The sequence below is a fragment of the Oryzias latipes genome, chromosome 2 (genome assembly GCF_053564925.1).
Source record: "Oryzias latipes strain Hd-rR chromosome 2, Olatipes_Hd-rR_3.1".
NCBI lineage: Eukaryota > Metazoa > Chordata > Actinopteri > Beloniformes > Adrianichthyidae > Oryzias > Oryzias latipes.
The window spans coordinates 47723148-47743634 of NC_136238.1; the positions used below are offsets into that span (position 1 = coordinate 47723148).

The 20487-nt window shown below is 42.4% G+C and overlaps 1 protein-coding gene and 1 long non-coding RNA gene across 3 annotated transcripts in view; both read right to left on the bottom strand.

Moving 5' to 3' along the window:
- The window catches only part of LOC144989518 (uncharacterized), a 30202-nt gene extending 13971 nt beyond the window's left edge, over window positions 1-16231 (bottom strand). The window contains exons 1-2 of the long non-coding RNA XR_013653761.1: window positions 15813-16231; window positions 5187-5669 (exon numbers count right to left, since the gene is read on the bottom strand). This is a non-coding gene — a long non-coding RNA (uncharacterized LOC144989518). The remainder of the gene's footprint in view (window positions 1-5186; window positions 5670-15812) is intronic.
- Window positions 1-20487, bottom strand: part of LOC144989386 (uncharacterized) — a 167375-nt gene that overhangs the window by 63301 nt on the left and 83587 nt on the right. The gene's annotated exons all lie outside the window — the stretch shown is intronic.

Below are 20487 nucleotides of genomic sequence, written 5' to 3' on the forward strand. Positions count from 1 at the left end.
GTTTCTATATTCATATTGAATGTGTATTATTTTATATGACAGAGTACTAGGGCCCCACTGAGGAAAAAGGATAAAGTCATAAATTTAAGAGGCTGGTTCTTTCTGCAGAAAAGCAACATATTCTTTTTACAGTTTTGATAGTTATGACAATGTGATACTTCATATTCTGGCACATCAGCATGTCTTCGTTTATGAAACCATACTGAAGGACAATTTCACCAAATGCCCCACATCTGTCATTTTAACAACTGTCCCCCTTTAAAACAACTGGTTACAATATTATGACTTGTCTTTTTTTCCCTCTGTGACCCTAATGTTCTATCATTTTACATATAGCCTTATAGTCTATGGGAAACTGTAAATTATCTAATGATAGCAACATCATCTAAAACTCATTATTTATCCAAAATTATTGAAATTAATGATCACAAACGTTTAAATAATGACAGTGGGTCTAGTTATATGTGATAACAATGTATAGTGAGCAGTGAAATATCTATTGGTTTCCATTTGTGGCGACTGCTGACTGACATTAGGGATGAGATTAAATAGATCCTGGAATTTAGCCTGGCCTGGAGCAGGCTAGCTCCACAGAATAAATCTCCATGGTAACTTATACCATAACATATCCTCCTGCCCCCTATCCAGCTTTAGTGCAACCGGATTGGGGATCAATTGAGCCAGGATCACCAAGATATCCTGGCTTAATCCCTTATCCTACTTTTGTGCAACAGGCCCCAGGTAAAACTTTTGATCTAATGGGCATGTTTATATTCGGGGCTTGGATGCTACGGGGTTATATTTAAGCAATTCCGGGGGCCATTTTAAATAGCAAAAATAACCCACATCCTTCCCTTTTTTCAGGAAAGGAGCATTCATCTGAAGCAATATAAACAGAATCACAGAGGCTGGACGACGTGGGAAAAACCAAGAAGAAGCTACAAGGAAACCGGATACGACCCCCCCCCCCCCCTCGAAGTTTCTGTACGTATCTTCAGTGTGTATAACTATTTTGTGCTGAAAAACTTCGCTTTTGTATAAAACTTCAAGTAACCCAGAAACGTCATCACGTCGAGCAGCGACTTTAACGGGGTAAACAGCAGAGGACGTGACCGTACAGATTCAATGAAGTGTGTGGAGGGGGGGGGGGGGGGGGGGGGGGTCCGCTGCACACGTAGAACCGGGGCCTGTGATCCGTATGGATCATGGATCATCCGCGCAGCCTAGTAGCTTCTCCTGGGATTCGGTGTCAGACCGTAAAACCGCATCATCACCCACGGGACGTCATCACCGCTGACCCACACTTTGATTTATTTATTTGAAGTTACAGGACTGCATATGGTGATTTGAACTAAAACATATTCCTCTTTGCTAATTATTGCGTATTCTCGTGCGGTTATGGACTAATGTTGGACACCCTGTGCACCATGTCAATTAGGTTTCTTTTAGGTGTTGGGGGCGGCCGCGGCGTCACTCCCTCCCGATTCCCCCGCTGCAGCGACCGCCGTGGGCCTGTGTATCTCCATGGGAGCAGGAATTCAGTGCGGCAGGAAACATCGTCCCCCGTTAAGATCCTCACTGAAAGCTGACAAGGTAAACGTGTGGTGTTCCGGTCACGCAACACGAAGACGGACAAATAAAAGCAGCAGCACGAGTCACTAAAGCAGCCAAACAGACAAACACGTGTTCACTTTTTTTGCACTTTAAAAAAGGTTGTTCATGTTTAGCCTATGTTGAACCTTTCCTGCGATGACTTTTCTCTTTCTGACAGTCGTCGGAAAACGTTGGCGGATCTTCCTTTGGGGTTCACTTCCCCGTTCTGACCCTTAGCGTGGGTTAATAAAGAACCAATCAGCCTTCTTCTGGGGTAAACGTTCTATTATTACTGTTCTCCTTCACTCCATCCATAACATGAACCGCACCCCCAACACTCTTTCGCTGCACGCGCTCCCTCCTTCTTATACACCCCCCTGCTGACACACCAGGGTTTCAGCACATACACATATTCACTCTACAACAACTATTTAGTTAGTTAGTTGTTCTTTGTTTATGTGTTTAATAAAAAATACTGTGTGCTGATTATTAATTTCCATTTTATTCATTTCCATTATAAGCTACGTGCGTTCTTGAGTTTGCCACTCGGCCGCTGGGGGTTTTGTGTTGGGCCGGAGCCTGTATTCTAGAACATTGGCCAGAACAGCAATGTTACTGTAACCTAACAGACTTCTTCTTTCTTTCAGATTCTTGTCCATCACATACACAAGAACCTCAGAGAGCAGCTCCAGTGGAAGGTCCGGGCAGATGACAAGTATGTTTGTTTCTCACTGTTGTTTTAGGAAACTTGACAAGAACTCCAGTCAGTTATAAAATATTGTCTTTTTTTTTTTTAGCTTCAGAACACCACACAATGAGGAGATGACGGCAGCAGTGAAAGATGTGGAACCAAATTGGAGTTTCCACCAAGTTAGAAGTAAGCACCAACATGAAGTTGGATTTACAAAACTCGCCATAAGTTAGAGATAATGTGAGAGACTCAATGTCAAGTATTCAGAGTTACTTTCTTTTCAGGGATTTTTGGGATAGGATGGCAATTGTATTAGTGTGATGGACAGCTCATTTAGTGTTTCCATGTCTTAAGATCAAACACTAAGTTACAATAACGATGTAGCATTGACAATGGATAATTAAGATAAGCCACTGTGACACTGCATGGCACATTTTGAATATTCCTCTAATTAAAATAACATTTTCCTTTCCTGTTGGTCCACAGCTCTTCAAAAAGAGGCTCAAAATTTATGAGAAGATTCTCAATCTACAGGATCTGTCATATATAAAAGGAGCCAATGCAAACTATGTCAGCGACGAGGAAAGTGACGAGGACAAACCATCTTATTATCAAGCCTCGCCAAAGTGGCGCTCCACTAGGCTAACCACGGTGATGCTGAAATGCCAAAAAGCCTGGGATGAAAACCGGAAGAGTGGAATTGAGCCAAAATTACGCATTAGACACTCAGCTGGCTTTACTGAAAGAAACCTACCACCAGTCAAGAGCTGCTATCTGGCAGAAGAAAAAAAAAGGATACATGTTTGTCTGTGGTTTTTGACTTATTTATTTATTTTGTAATAAAATATTTTTGAGTAATACCGGTTTTCTGTCACCTTTAATTTTTATATATATTTTTGAGATGACTGGTATCTTGAAATATCCTGACCTCGGATATCACTGGTGTTTGTTCTTCAGATATGTCTGCTGGCCATATGTTCCAAATCCTAACATCAGATATGACTGATATACAAACATCAGATATCAACAGATTTGACATGGATAGAATCTGGAAATATCCTGACCTTGCATATCACTAGTGCATATCATATCTGGAGAGAATATCTGGAGAGAATCTCATCTCCAGATTCTATCAGAAGAAAAGTGTCCCATACTCGGAGTTGATATGGAGCATATGAACATAGACATGAACTTAGAAACAGTCATGTCCGGAGAGTATCCACCGTAGATATCACAAGGTATGGGGTATTTCTGAGGATATCCAGACAAATATATCTCCTGGTTCTGGGGGCTTTTGCGCAGTGAAGTCTCTGTCCCAATATTTATGGACCTGACTTGCATTATGGGACAAGTGTGATGCATGATGGGATACATTGCATGTAGCCCTCAGATAAATAGCTCATTTGCTTGGTTTCTGGAATGAAATAGAAAGACCTGAATCCATTTTCTCAACTGCAAGACACGTCAATGAACCGAAAACACCGGAGTGAAATCTCAATCATTTCATTCATTAGATGCTAAATGACTGACATGACCAAAGAAACAGCTGTGCAGTCATAAACATGTGCAACACTCGTGTGCACTCGCTCACGTTTCATCCACAGATGGGCCCTCATCTCTGCGCCTGTCATCTCACCGGCAACAGTTTTTAGAGGTTAAAAAAAATAATAAATGTAGAGGTTGGGAGTCTGATACGATAAGAACAATTTTAAAAAGCTGCTTTAGTTGTAACTTGATCTTTTCCTTCACCAAAATGTCACAGATTTCAATAAATATACCTCAAAATCAGGCTTTTTTTCAGCAATTATTAGGTTAGATTAAAAATAGATTCATTAAATTACTTAATAACAGGTGATGATTGATTGATTAATCACACAAAGATTTCATCTCATGACAGTTCTAATAAAACTGTCATAATTCCTTATTTTTACATTTTTGAAAGCTACATTTGATAAATGATGGTCTTAACAGTCAGAAAAACAGAAATAAAAAGTATTTTGTTAAACAGTGAAGTGGAACTTTGTGACTCTTGTTGGGTTTTGGTCTGGAAGAAACTGGATCAAATGGTTCTTTTAGTGTTAAAGGTTCCAGACTCTTGATCTCCACTGAAGCTATGAGTATGAAATGTCATTCCACAGACAAACCATCAACAAAATGATCCTGATGCTGCTGAGGTTCTTCTGGAAGTGAAGCAAATCTCAGCAGAGATGCAGTTTTTCTAAACTGAAATCACTGACATTAAACAGCCTGAACATTCATGGAGCTGAACTGGACACAGAAAAACCTCCCTGTTGTGTTTCCACCCACCAATGAGGAGCAGTTTGATGAAGATGAAGCTGCATGGAGGAAGAATCAGTCCAGAAAAGATGGAGAACAATTCAGACACTAAGCAGTTTTTCACTGATGTGTTCAGGTTGGAATCTTTTCTGTCTGCAGATCCATGAGCAGGACCCTGTCTTTGGGTTTTAGCTTGAAATGTAGTTTTGGAAATAGAATCTGTCTGAATGTCTGGAATTGGAGACATGGAGACATCAAAGAGGTTTAGATGGATTTTGGGTTTGACAGAGAAATCTGCTGAAAAGAACTGAACTACAAACTTAGAACCACAGACGACAAAACAGATTGGACTTTTTTATCTGCTAACAATTTTCTCTTTGATCTGTTAAGGTTTCCTGTTTGTCGTTAGCTGGAGGGACTAACTAAGATCATCTGATTTGAAGAATGTTGTGGGCTGCACTGACCAACAATGTCTTCTGTCTTTTCTACTGGAAGGGACAGAAGAGACTCTTCCAGGACACGCTGTTGATGGACTGCATGTTTGGAGAGCTTGAAGCTCAAGATAGAACCGTTGTTGAAGGGAACATACCGATAGTGTGGAGATGAAGATCAGAGTCACACTGACCTGCTGACATGTGAGAGCTGTCCACACTTTGGACATGACTTCTGTCCCTCCTCTTCCTCTGATCTCTGTTCTGTGGGTCTGTCACTTCATCTGTAGTTGATGTTGATTCTGTCTCTTCATCAGTAGTTGATGATGATTCTGTCTCTTCATCTGTAGTTGATGTTGATTCTTCATGTTGGTTTCCTTTTTCATCCTGACTATCAGTTACATTAAAGCTATGCTGATTGTTTAGATCTTCTTCACTGTTCTCATCTTCCTCATAAGTAGGAATCTCCATCAAGGTATCAGTCTCCTGCTTCAGATCAAGCTGATCTTCATCCTGACTGATACAGAGTTCCCCTGGTTCCTCTTGAATCTGTGGAGGTTCTGGTTTCTCCAGTTCCTCTTGAATCTGTGGAGGTTCTGGTTCCTCCTGTTCCACTCTGAAGTTCCTCTGCTGGTTGCAGAGATCTTCCTCTTCAGTCATCCAATGCTGGGGGAGAACTGCAGAGACACAAACACAACAAAGAGAATTTTATACGTTTCCAGGACTTTGGGTTTTTTTCAAGCATCAATAAACTCTGTGATCATTGGAGAAAATGTCTAAGGAGTCTGGAGGACCAGAAGAGATTAATGGAAATAAATATATATGCAGAGGTGGTGTTGAGGTGAACAGGGGTTCCATAATATTTTCTATTATCTTTTCATTATGCATGACAGGGGTTCTATTATATTTTCTATGTTCTTGTTATTCTGCATTTAATGGATTCTATATATTCATGTATTTTGCATTGCAGAATTCTGCTTGATTCCTGCCTTCAGTAACAGATAATAGGTACCAAGGTCACCAGTAGGCCTGTTTTGGACTTTGGTCTCTGTTTTCTTTCTGTACTGGAGTGTTTATGGAGACACAACACCTGCAATGCAGACTAGACAAAAACACACCATTCTAATGATGTATCTAGTATGTTTACATCTTCCCTTACTGGATAATAAAAAAGCCCTTTAGCCTTGAGGACAGAGAAAGAGGACAGACACAGAGCCTAACAGGTCGTGTTTTTCCACCTCTCCCCTTTTGGAAAAGGTTTGAAAATTCATGCAGACTCTTGTGTGTCTTTTCATTTCTGCACATTTTGTCATGTAATGAATGATGCAGCTCAGAATTGTTTGAGCACGACACTGTGCGACAGTGCGATTTACGACAGTGCGGTCTACGACTAGAGAGTTTAATGTGCGTGCCTGAAGCGTTAATAAAGTGTCTGCTGTTAACCACCGAACTATTGCCACTCGTCATTCCACATGGTGTCAGAAGTGACCTGGACAGAACCAACGTCGAATACGGAGTAAGAAAACAAAGAACTGAGCGAAATGGCTAAATTTTATCCGCCCGCCAACTTTCCCTTTGATAAGCCGACTGAAAGGCCGAACTGGAGACAGCGCTTCAAGCGATACAGAATCGCCACGAAACTCAATAAGGATGAAAGGACGGTGCAGGTGAGCTGCCTCATCTACGCAATGGGCGCTGAAGCGGAGAATATTTTTAAGTCTTTTACATTTAACGAGGAGAGGACAGAGACAAAATCGAGGTTGTCCTAGCAAAGTTCGACGACTATTTTTTCCCGCGGAGGAATGTGATCCACGAAAGAGCGTGTTTTCACCAGCGCGTGCAGCGGACAGGGGAGAAAGCAGAGAGTTTTATCCGAGCACTCTATGAACTGTCAGAGCACTGTGACTTCGGAGCGGCCAGAGAGGAGCACATCCGTGACCGGATCGTGGTGGGGATCCAGGATAAAGAGCTCTCACGCAGGCTACAGTTGATGTCGGATTTAACTTTGGCACTCACAGTTCAGACTGTACGGCAAGCAGAAGAGGTCGCAGCACAAGTGAGTCTGCAAGGGGACACGGCGGCGGTTCAAGAGGTGCGGCACAAAAACACAAACTGGAGACAACAGCATAAACTAGGCAAGTCAAACGCACACAGTGAATGGGGGGAACCTGTGAAGAAATGCGGAAGATGTGGAAGGTTGCCACACAGAGGGGAGGAGAAATGTCCAGCTTCAAAAGCCAAGTGCCATAACTGCCACAAGATGGGGCATTGGGCCAGAGCATGTCGCAGCAGCAGGTCAGTGAATGAGGTCACTGAAGCACAGGAAGGGGAGCAGACCTCCTACTTTCTCGGCTCCATATGCGATGCAAAAGGAAAAAAGTCTGAAGCATGGATGGTGTTGCTCCAAGTTGAATCTGTTCCTGTCCAATTTAAGATTGACACAGGGGCTGATGTCAATATTATGAACGAGGACACATTTCAAGCCCTCGACACAGGAAAGGTGTTACATCCACCTGACCTCCCACTGGACAGTCCCGGAGGAGAACTGTCCTGCCTTGGTTGCTTTGATGCTGCAGTAAGCCAGGGCTCCAGACTAACTTTTTTCACTAGGAGCACTGTGGCCCCTAAATGAAAATTTTAGGGGCACAACCAGAAAATTTAGGGGCGCATACCGTAAATCAACATGCTAACCAAATCTTCTAATTTCCACTGTATTATAAATACACTAAATAAAATAAATAAAGTAAATAAATACTTTAATTATAGATGCAAAAATTACAATCTGCTTTTTCAAATTCAGTGTCAGATTTTATTCTGCACTTTTGAAGATGCAACAAGAAGGTAAACTGACAGCAGCATCGCTGTCATGACAGTACAAATAGCAAACAAAATACCATAGATTTAGAATAAAAAAAAGTTTTTAGTAACAAAGTGATTACTGTAGTAACCTTTCGGTCATTTCACAGTTTCAAACAATACTTAAATGTATGTAAACATTAGGGGATGGACATTCATCTTGGTGACACCAAATAGGTGCAGCCAAGATGCACAATAATTTGAGATCACCCAGATGGACATAACGCTGCACAGATCACCTGGTGTGAGACGTATATTTTTGTTTTTGCTCTAACATCACCTGTCAATCAAAACCAAAATATCACCAGAAAGGGGCGGAAGCAAGACCCCAACCTGAGCGAACGCAGCTGGAAATTTAGTACTGCACTGACTGAAAGCTGCCCTACAGACTACAAAACAATGCATTATGGGACATGCGTCCTGATGGGTTTTTTGTAGTTCACTGATCAATTAAAATAATTTAAAATACCAACTGATTAAAAAAAGGCTACATACATCACAAAACATTGAAATAATTATAAAAGATGTAATATCACAGATCATACTTAGGGGGAGAGGCATAATTATTAAATTGAATGTTAAGGACAACTCCAACTTCCTGTTGCAGCTTCGCCTTCATGCCCCCCCCCCCTGGCGCTGGTTCGTCTTTCGTTGCATTTTCCACACGTGTTTTAAGTGCGTCTAAGACTAAATCGTGTTGTTGCTCACACCTGTTTAATGTCAGAGCCCCGTTGGCTGTCACGCATGTAGGTGTGGGACATTTATGCTCCTCAGCTGACCATCTCCCGCGGGAGCAGAGTCATGCCGTGACAGCTGTGCATGAGAGCAGTGGTTTGCTTCGCGAGTTTGAGACCCCTGCTGTACACTCTGGCACTGGTACACTAGCTGCAAGAACGAATCAATAGTTCGCTAGCTGTTCACAGCTCAGACGCACATTTCAGGTTGTGATGATTTGTCTCCGTTTCCTTCCCACAGACGTTTACGCGCACTCGATTATCTCTAGGCCCCGCCCCCTCCACATATTTTAGCCACTTGCAGTGACTTTCCCTATTCTTCTCACACGCATTGGCCGCCTCAGGCATCACTCAATGACATGCGAGTGTGCGCTCGGGTGTGCTCCAGTCTCACGAGTGTGTGTGTCTGTCTGTGTGCGTGTGCGCTCGCGTCTCATTGATGATTTCATTGCTCATTTCATTGATCATTGACGGGCCGCTTCCACGTTTAATGAATAAAAAAATACGGAGGGTGGGGGAGGCAAATTTACTGGTAGCACATGTGCAACTGGATGTAAAATTCAGTCGCACACTCTCAAATTTTGGTCGCAAAATGCGAGCAAATGGTCGCAGTCTGGAGCCCTGTAAGCTACAAAAACAAGAGCTACACCTCAAAAATATATGTAGTGCATGGGCATAGAGTCAACAATCTGCTCAGCTTTCTCTGTCTGTAGAAATGAACCTCGTGAAAAGAATAGATGAGATCGCAAACTATACAAATGAACAAACTGCTGGCAGTCAGCCCTTTGGGGAACACGGTATTTTAAAAACGGCTCCAGTTAAAATTGAATTAAAAGAAGGTGCTGTGCCACACGCAGTTCACACAGCAAGGCGTGTACCATTCCCCATGCTACAGAAAGTAAAAGAGGAGCTGGTAAGGATGGAGCAAAATGACATTATTAAACGCGTAATAAAACCGACAGAATGGTGCGCTCCAATGGTGCCAGTCTTAAAGAAACATACAGGCAAAGCCAGGATCTGTGTTGATCTAACAAAACTCAACAAGTCGTGAAAAGAGAGCGGTACATCCTTCCAACATAAGATGAAATAACGTCTAAGTTGAGTGGTGCCACTGTGTTTTCATCTCTAGATGCTGCAAGCGGGTTCTGGCAGATTCCCCTGCACCCAGATAGCTGCGAGTTGACAACCTTTATAACACCATTTGGCAGGTACTGCTTCATAAGGCTGCCATTTGGCATCACCAGTGCGCCAGAAATTTTCCAACGTAAAATGCTGGAAACTCTGGACGGTTTGGAGGGTGTCGAAGTCTTTATGGATGACATCTTGGTGCATGGAGCCACCACGTTTGGAAAAGGTCCTACGTCGAATCGATTCAGCAGGCCTTAAACTAAATAAAGAGAAATGCTCCTTGAGGCAGAGCCAGTTAAAGTTTCTGGGCCACCTGATCGATAAGTCAGGAGTAAGGCCAGACCCTGAGAAAGTGGAGGCAATTAACCAGCTAACCCCACCTCAAAACATTGAGGAACTAAAACAGGTGTTAGGCATGGTTAATTACTTGGGCAAGTACATCCCTTCACTAGCAACGGTCGGACAACCCCTTTTCGATCTCCTTAGAACGAAGAATGCATGGACCTGGGGTCCTTCCCAACAGACAACATTCAAAAACATCAAGGTCATGTTAACAACAGCCCCGGTTCTCACCTTCTATGATGTAACAAAGCAGACGGCGGTTTCCGCAGACGCCAGAGGCTATGGGCTAGGCGCTGTACTACTCCAGCTTCATGGAGAGGAGTGGAGGCCAGTTGCCTACTGCTCCCGTCGCCTATCAGAGGCTGAGACTAGATATGCTCAAATCGAGAAGGAATGTCTAGCCAGCGTGTGGGCCTGTGAGAAGTTTGATAAGTATTTGCGCGGTTTGGATCGATTCAGGCTGGAGACGATCACAGACCCTTAGTGCCCCTGGTCAACAGCCGTAGCTTAGATGACGTTCCTCTGAGATGTCAACGCCTTCTCATGCGGCTCATGAGGTACAACCCAGAGGCTGTCTACGTACCAGGCAAGACCCTCGTCGTTGCAGACACCCTGTCACGTTGTCCTCAGGCTCGTACCAGAGAGCCCACAGATATGCACAGCGAGGTTGAATGTTATGTAGCCACGGTAGTTCAAAGCATTCCTGCCTCTCAGAGTCGTATAAATGGCATCAGAGCAGCCACAGCCAAAGACAGTGAACTACAAACCGTCATCGAGCTGGTAAGAAAAAGCTGGCCAGAATACAAAGAAAAGGTTCCAATACACGTCCAAGCTTACATGAAAGTTAAAAATGAGCTGGCAGAGACCAACAGCCTTCTCATCCGTGGCTGTAGAATTGTCATCCCTAAGTCTGAAAGGGGAGAGATCCTGAAGAAAATTCATGCAGGACACCAAGGGCTCACAAAATGCAGAGAGAGAGCTAACTCATCTGTTTGGTGGCCTGGGGCCTCATTTATAAAACTTTGCGTAGGATTTGCGTCAGAAGTGGCGTACGGATGAAACATAGGACGTGCGTATGCACAGAAATATTCAGATTTATAAAACCGTGCGCACGCACATCCTACGCATCTTTCCCTTAGTAAATCACAACCAATTCTATTTGCAGCGCAGCTTTAGCGGCTTCATGACACGCCCATAGTTGCCCATAAATAGTCCGTGAAACGCCCACAAATGAATATTCATTGATTGGGAAACCATGGCAAACACAGAGAGGAAATCAAAAAAACGTAACTTCACTCAATGTGAAGTAGAAGTTATCGTTGGCGAGGTGGAAAAGAGGAGAAAAATGTTGTTTGGAGGGCACAGTGTGGGCATTACTAATGCCAAAAAAAGAACTTGAGAGTGGCAAACGGAGGCAGCCGCCGTAAACGGCGTAAAGGCTGTAGCCTCACAACCTTGGACCGTGGCCGGTCCGAGGTTGTGAGGCCACAGCGCTCCATCGGGGGGGGGGGGACCGGAGCACCAGATGCACCGGGTGACACGTTTGGTTCCTCCGAGTGCTCCTCTGTAACGCTGGGCCCAAAAGCCTGCAGAGCTCCAACAGGACGGCTGGAGGAAGTCAGAACCGGCTCATCAGCCACTCGTCCTCGTTTGCCAGCAAGTCTTCTTGCTGTCTAAAGATGCGTTTACTCCGAATTCTTCCATTTGCCACATCTTCTATTAAGAGCGCCAGATCAGCCATTGTGCGTCATTACGCATTGTGATGGGGCATTTTATTTCCCTCCATTTCATTGATGACAAGCTACAAATGTCGGTAATAATCCACGTGGAAATGGGAAATTGATCAGCAAATGTAATTTCTTGTTGCTTTCTGAATGGTTGAGACATACGCCATACATGGTTTTATCAAAAATAAAACAAACTAAAGGCATATGCATGAATACCATAATTCCATAGCTTATGAAGGAATGTTTTACTATGAAAACAACTTTCCCCAGTGGACAATTAATACATCTGTCCGTCTGTCTGTCTGATTCGCACGCATCTGGAGGCGCGTGCACACGCAGCGGCTCCTCTCTCCCCTACCTTCAATGTTTTTTGGCTTTTCTTTTGGCTTTATCTTTTTGGGTTTCAAGGATTTATTGTTTTTAAAAGAATGTATTTTTTAAGTCCTTTATTTATCATTTTATATGCTGCTTGCACTGTGGGGTGAGAGGAAAGCAATTTCATCTGTGCTGTATGTCTTACGGATGCAGCATATTTGACAATAAAGCTGACTTTGACTATATCTGCTCCGCCAGACGGACACATTGATGAGAATATCAGTTTTGTACATTATTTCGTTCTGTTAACTATATTATTTATGAGGATGAATTGCACAACATGCCAATATTGCAGAACATATTTCACTTTTCTTTTTACAAACGTCTTCATTTGAATTTCTGTTGTAATTTTCGTTTGATTTTTTTATGTTTCACTGCTGATCGATCAAACGGGTGTTGGTGTAGCTGTTAATTGTAAGACTTGCTTTGTGAAGTATTAATTTTATTAATGAGAGGCAGTATTGTCATTTTCACTTTCACGTGTTTCTTCCATCTGCCGACGGTGTCGCCGTTTCTCATTTCACATTTTTGTGCGTACGCCTGGGTCAGAGCTTGATGAAGGACCGCACATTTTCCCGTCAAGTTTGCTTTTTATAAATATCAACTATTGCGTAGAGAATGGAGTACGCCTTCTTTTTTGCGCAGGGCTCCAGACTAACTTTTTTCACTAGGAGCACTGTGGCCCCTAACTGAAAATTTTAGGGGCACAACCAAAAAATGTAGGGGCGCATACCGTAAATCAACATGCTAACCAAATCTACTAATTTCCACTGTATTATTAATAAATACTTTAATAATAGATGCAGAAATTACAATGTGCTGTTTCTAATTCAGTGTCACATTTTATTCTGCACTTTTGAAGATGGAACAAGAATGTAAACTGACAGCAGCATCGCTGTCATGACAGAACAAATAGTAAAAAAAAAAAAGATGGAAATGTATGTTGGTGACACCAAATATGTACAGCCAAGATGCACAATAAGCGTGATTGAGATCACCCAGGTGGACGCAACGCTGCACATATCACCTGGAGTGAGACGTATATTTTTGTTTTTGCTCCAACATCACCTGTCAATCATCACAAAAATATCACGAGAAAAGGGGTGGGAGCAAGGGGCAAACCTACCCGGACACAGCTGGAAATTTAGTACTGAACTGACTGAAAGCTGCCCTACATACTGCAAAACAATGCATTATGGGACATGTGTCCTGATGGGTTTTGTAGTACAGTGATCAATCAAAATAATTTAAAATACCAATTGATTAAAAAAAGGCTACATCCATTACAAAACATTCAAATAAGTATAAAATATATAATAACAGATCATACTGAGGTGAACAGGCATATTAAAACTAAATTGAATGTTAAGAACAACTCCAATTTCCTGTTGTCGTTCAGTCTTGCTGCAGATTCGCCTTCACCCCCCACCCCCCACCCCACCCACCCCCGTCTCCCCAACGATCCAGGCGGGCGATGGTTCATCTCAAAAACGTCTATTGTTGCATTTTCCACACGTGTTTTCAGTGCGTCTAAGGCTAATCTTGTCACTCACACATTTTTAAAGTTCAAGCCCCGTTAGCTGTCACGCATGTACGTGAGGGACATTTATTCTCCTCAGCTGACCCGACTCCCACGGGAGCGGTGAGCTGCCCTAACAGCCGTGCATAAACCGTTTGGTCGGGGTTGCCGCCGTGTGCCTGACCGTAACCAAAACTTAACCTTCCTCCGGTTCTGTGCGGCCCAGAGAAAAGTTCAGCACGGACTGCATGTATGTAGAAAATTACGGGCGAATAAATACGTTCTAGAAAGGAAAGTAAGGAACTCCTTAATGTGGTCCGGCGAGGGAGGGGGCTGTCAGGTGTCCTGCTTTCAAGCCCGGTCATTGTCACGCCCCCAAGAGTCATTTACCCCACTGTGATTGGTTGGTCAGCTTCGCGCACGACAATGAAAGAGTGTCATTCATTAAAACTGGCGAGACGCATTAAGATTGAACTTGCATATTAAGGCGGGGGCCGCAAAATATCATCTTGGAGACCGCAAATAGCCCACGGGCCGCGAGTTTGAGACCCCTGCAGTAGTTCTGGCACTGGTACACTGTCACTAGCCGCAGGCCGGAAGAACGAATCAATAGTTCACTTGCTCATAGCTCAGACGCACATATCAGGTTGTGATGATATTTGTCTCCGTTTCCTTCCCACAGATGTTTACGCGTGCGCGAATATCTCTAGGCCCCGCCCCCTCCACATATTTTAGCCACTTACAGAAACTTATTCTTCTCACACGCAGTGGCCGCCTCACAGATGGGCATCACGCGAGAGTGTGCTCGCGTTTCATGAGTATGTGCGCGAGTGTGTGTGTCTGCCTGTGTGTGTGTGCGCTCGCGTCTCATTGATTATTTCATTGATCATTGACGTGCCCCTTCCTCGTTTAATGTATAAAAAATACGGAGGGTGGGGGAGGCAAATTTACTGGTCGCACATGTACGACTGGATGTAAAATTCAGTCGCACACTCTAAAATTTCGGTCGCAAATTTAGTTTGCATTTTGCGACCAAATGGTCGCAGTCTGGAGCCCTGGTGCATACGCAACATTTATAAATGAGGCCCCAGGTCTTTGGTGGAGGAAGAAAGGATTGAAGTGGACATCTGCAGGGACACCAACGGCTTCATCAACGGCTGAAGAGATCCTTAAAACATTAAGAAATCCTAAACAAAGGAGCTTCCAAGCATTTGAAACATTATCAATAAACATTCAACTCACCTGTAAGTTTAGTGGGTCTGCTCTGCTGCTGCGTGGCGTTCACTTGCTGCTCTGTATGTTCACCTCCACTTTAAAGTTAAGGAGTTGTTTTTCTTGTAAATCTACAACTTTAAATCTTGTAATTTTTTCTGGTGGCCCCTAAAACTGCGGTAAGCACCAGCAATGACAGCAGCTTCATATTCTTTCCACACATCGTGGTGGTGAATTTTCAACTAGCTTGTGAGATTGTGGTGTTAAAGCTTGACCTTTGACCCTCTTTGTGACACTTCTGTCAAAGACATTATGCAAACAGCGAGTGAGTCGTTGGTCTCAGACACGGTAAAATAAGCCCACATGTTGCAGACGGAGGTCTTTAGGGCAGACGCTGAGAGATGTCAAATACTATTTATCATTTTCATTCAGTTACAGAATAATCAATGTTGGAGGAGAAAATGAAAAAGCATTTTGGTGGATTGTTTTTTCATTTTAATTATGAGTCAAAGAATGCAGCTTCATTTTGAAAATGAAAAAGCATTTATGATTTTGACTTTTATTTTTAATTATGCTACAGAATCGCTTCCATAGAAAGCGACAACAGGTTAAGCTTTAAGTCGTCTCTCAATTTAATCAGGGATTTCTTTTCTTATCTGAATCATCAGCAGGACGTTGTTCTGTCCAACATCTGCCTACAATTATCTTATCTGATGCTATCATGCTGTCAACTACTCTGTAGTTTTTGCTGCATAATTCCACTGAAACAGTGATCCATCTATTCTGATATTGTCCTGAAGTTAAAGAAGATTTATGCTAAATGACTCTGATTTGCTTACATTTCTTGCACATTTTGGCCGAATGTCATATTGTCGCGTGCGTGTGTTGTTCACTTGTGTTCTTCTCTGTTTGCTGAAGGTGACATACCTATGTGGTGGAGCTGCAGCTGTGGTTTCCAGATGACATCCAGCAGTCTGCGCTGACGACAGAGCTCCTCCTCGTACTGGACGATGGTTCCTTCACAGAGTCTGCAGATTTCTTCAGCAGCAGCAGCTAGTCGCTCGCTGATCAACTGTCTCAGAGACTGAAGGGAAGACATGGTTCCTGCTCCGATCTTCAGCTCCAACTCCCACAAACACCTCCTTTACGCTGCTTTTTCACTCAAAGCTGACAGTTCGTATCCTCCTTTCGGTCCAAAAACGTCACGAACGTCCGGACAAAACCGCCGCCGGTCTCTGAACACAAGCTAGCTACAAGCTGCTAGCGCCGCGCGCTGCTGTTTACTTCCGGGTCACGCTGATGACTTCATTCTGGAAAAGCCTTTTACATTTCAATAATCCGAATATTTATTTTTTTATGAAAAGAATTTAAAACTTTTTTAAGTCACGAAATATATTATAATAAAAAGTCTAAAAAACAAAAATCATTTTGTCAAAAATGCTTGGTAGGCGGATATGACGTCACTAGAATTTACGATGTACTTTTTTTTAAAACGATGTACTGGAATTAATCCCAAAACCAAACTGTAATCAAAGATGTGAGCATAAAATGACTGTTTAAGAGATGAAGAACTGATTAGAGTTGAGACTTAACAGAGACTGAAGCTTTTTCTCTTTTTTTACTATTTAAGAGAATTTTTACATCCAACCTCAGTTTATCTGAAGTCTCACATTAGAACAACAATTATTTCTGGTTTTGTTTGACCCTTTGTCATTGTCTGCAGGTCTGCAAAGCAGAAATACCTGATGTTAAACTGAATAAATTCACTGTAAAAATGTTTGTATTGTTTTCTTCTGGTGTAAAAAAGACAACAATGATGGAGCTGCGGCAGGATTACTTGGCTCAGTTTTGTTTTATTTTATTTTTTTAACTTATATTTAAAAATGATACAAAACTCTTGCAGACACAACCACCCAATGATTCTAGGCACATCTCTTCACAAAAAACAAAGACCAAAACAAAAAAATCTATACACATAAAAATATAAAAAAAACTTCAGTATAAATAATAATAAATAATACAGCTTGACTTCATTCTTAAAACACATTAATTGGCTCAGGTACAGTGGGGGGGGGGGATAATTGTCATGGGCAGCATTTGGCTGTTGGATCCGCCCACTTCCTGTTGGACACTTCTGGTTAGCCCTACAGGTACCGTTTTTTTTCTATTTTTTTATTGAACATCAAAAGATGACCTACACATTAACATAACTACAACAGTAGAGTTGTAGTTCACAATACAATATACAGCTTCTAGAAACGTCTTTGTTTCTGTTTTCATCTTTTCCAACAGTTGGTTTTCTTCACATGAAGCCTAAAGAAATGTCCTCAGAATGATGGAAACAGTTTTTCTGCAGCTTGAAGCTGTTCTGGAAGATTTCCTTCTGTAGTGCAGAGAAATCTCTCATTTGATGAGACGGAGGAACTGCAGCAACGTTTCCTGGAAAACCTCCACATTTCATTGAAACCATGTTGGAACTTTGTCCATGAGGTCACATGGTCTGGAAGAAGCCCCAGTTCCAGCTGACAGAAGTCTGCTTCTGATCCATCAGATCTACCTAGCAACAGAAGCAAAGCTTCACGTGTTGCAGCAACAGTTTCCATGTTTGGGAGGATCTTCTGAAGAACAGCTCAGTTCCAGATCACATCATGATGTTTGATGTTTTCTTCATTCCAGGAAATCATCTGTGTCTCCTTTGATCTGTGCTGAGTCAGCACTTTGACTTCTTTTCAACTTTAGATCCATCATTTACAATCAAGGATTTATTGATAAATGTTATTTATTGACAGAAAATAAAGAGTAAATGTATTTCTCATCCAGCAGTGATTGTAAGTCTTTTATTTTGAAATTCCTCAAGGATGATCATCATGGTGGGATTTCTAGATCTGCATGAACTCATCCTGAATCCAAAAGACACTGGAGCATCAAAGAATCCAACCCATCTCTGCCAACATGAGGCTCTTACTTTGAAAAGTCTCAGACTTCCTGCAGGGAAACAGGCTTTCTGCTGCTGCACTGACAGATGTGCACGAGCTTGAAAGAGCTTCCTGACTGAGGAGCTGCAGACTTTCTCCTGCAGAGCAGCAGCTGACTTCAGCGTCGTCATGGGAACACAGTCTGCTGCTGCTTCTGGAAACGTCTTCAAGGCTGTGGTGGGACTTGTTGGTCTGGAGGACAGATTCTGGGAGCAAATGCTGCTTCAGCTTCAAGCTTCAGCTCTTTTCTTCTGGCAGAGCTTAGAAGAAATGGAAACCTCCTTTGTTCTGACTGTTTGCTCCAAATCCCAGATTCAGGAATTCCTCCAAGAAGTTCAGCTCAGAGATCATCAGCAGAGAAAAGCCTGAAGTTCTGATGACAACAGAACATGATCAATATTATTGATCCACATGGAATCCAGAAGAAACTCTGAGGTGAAGACATGAAGACACAAGCTTCAGAGACATGAGGACAAGTCAGAGTGGATTCATTCTGGACTTTCTTCTCACATCTTTGTCTTTGATCCTTCAAATCTTCTGAAATCTGATCATCCATGGATTGTTTTTGTGGGATCAGATCCAGAGTTGCTGAAAGTTCTGCTGCCCTCTGCTGGTCAAAGTGTCCAAACATTCTCTGGGATTCCTTGGAGTCCAGATTCTCCTGGATGTGAACAGTCTCTGCTTCTGGAACAGAAGAGTCTTTCTCAGAGCAGCATTGAGGATCTGTTCTGTCCGGCTGAGAGCGCTCCCTGCTGGTAGGAGACAGAAGCACATCAGCTGCTTTTCTTTGGCCGTTCAGAAACAGTCTGGAGACTCTAAAAAACCTCCACTTCCTGCAGAGCATCATGTTTGATCCTCTTCCTTCAGAAACGGCTCCATTGTTCCATGGCTCAGCAGTTTGACTAAAGCAGCTGAGAGTCTGGATGCAAACAGACCTCAGCAGCTCATCCAGAACGCCATGACAGAAGCACATGCAGCAGCACGTGCACGCTCCCAGAGAGCAGCAGCTGATCCAAGTCCTGAGACCTTTCTGTTCTGCTTGGAGCACACTTCAACATGAACTTCATTTCCCATCATTCCATCTGTCAGGAGAGAACAGCTGCAATCAGCTTCCTTCAGGAATGACTGCAGGTAGAAGGATCTTTCATTCTTCAGCACCACCAGGACCCACATCCAGCCCATCAACAGCCAGAACATCAGTGACATCAGCGTCTCATCTTCATCACATCATCATCATCATCACCTCTACGTTTTTACAATCTGATGGATTTCAGTCTTTCTGCAGCTTCTCATCAAGTGTCAAATATTTTCATTTCCTGTTTTATGTTTTAAACGTTGAAGAAAAATATTTCCAGTTTCAAAAAGATGAGACTAATAAAGTTATTGGAAAGACCCTGTCTGCTGCAGGACCTGTGCAGGTGCATTGTGGGTAATAATGTTCTGTTTGGGATATTTGCTGGATTCTGGATGTTGACAGTTGTGTTGGTCTTGATTGTTTAGTGTTGTGGTTTGGATGTTTGTTGTTATTTGTAGCACAGCTGAGTAGGTTCTTCATAGACAACATGTTGCTCTGCCAATGTGCCTTTGGGCCAACTTGATTGGGCTGTTTGGAAGAATAATGAGGAGAAATGAGAGCCTCCATCAGATCATGTTTCTGCTGTTTTTCAGAATCTGAACCTGAAAGCTGTCTGTCATATTTATGCAGCCTTTTTCAATAGAAACTGATCCAAACTGCAGATTCTATTGATTTCTCCATCAGATTTATGTCTAGGGGTGTAACGATACGCTAAATTCTCCATTCAGTTCCATTCAGCGTTTCATAGGGCTCGGTTCAGTACGGCTGTTTAACAAATCTGTCTGATATGAACTTCTATTTTATGAATTATTATTTTATTGTTATTTATGGTGTGTGTTTGTGTGACTTTTTATCTTCCACTATGAAGCAGCATGGCGTTTCCATTTGAATAGGATTTAGTGGCACCTAACCTAAGGTGTAACTTTGGTGCTGCTGTTAGATCAGCACTGCAAGGGATTGTGGGATACCATTCCCTTTGCCTGTCTGGACGAATTGTTCCTGCTCTGTTCTTACCATCTTCCTTCATCTCAAGGTCGTCTCCTCCAAAACTAAAACCATGTCTAGAGGAAGAGCTGAAAAGATACATAATGAGACTTCAAAATAAAAGTCCTTCCTTTTTACTGTATTTGCATCAATGGCCAATTGAAAATAGAAATGCATCAAATGAGTAACAATAGATTTAACTTTAAAATGGTTAATCTACAACACTAAACACATTTTATTTAGGAAAAAAAATATTTGATTAACTTTATCAATCTCTTTAGTATCCCAACATTCTGGAAACATTTTTGCAAGTTTACTGTGAAAAGACTAACCTGTTCAAAAGATAAAACAGATCAAAGTAAAAATTATTTTTTTTTTTTATATACTGCTCCCTTACTTGTACTGCTGCTGCAACAAGGAAATTTCCCCTATGTGGGACTAATAAAGGAATATCTTATTTATCTTAAAAACACATCATTAAAGCTGCAAATGCTGAATTCATCTTCCAAGACCAAATCTGGATTTCAAAGAGACTCTAAGTCAGACTGAAGTTTACAGATGTCTGTGG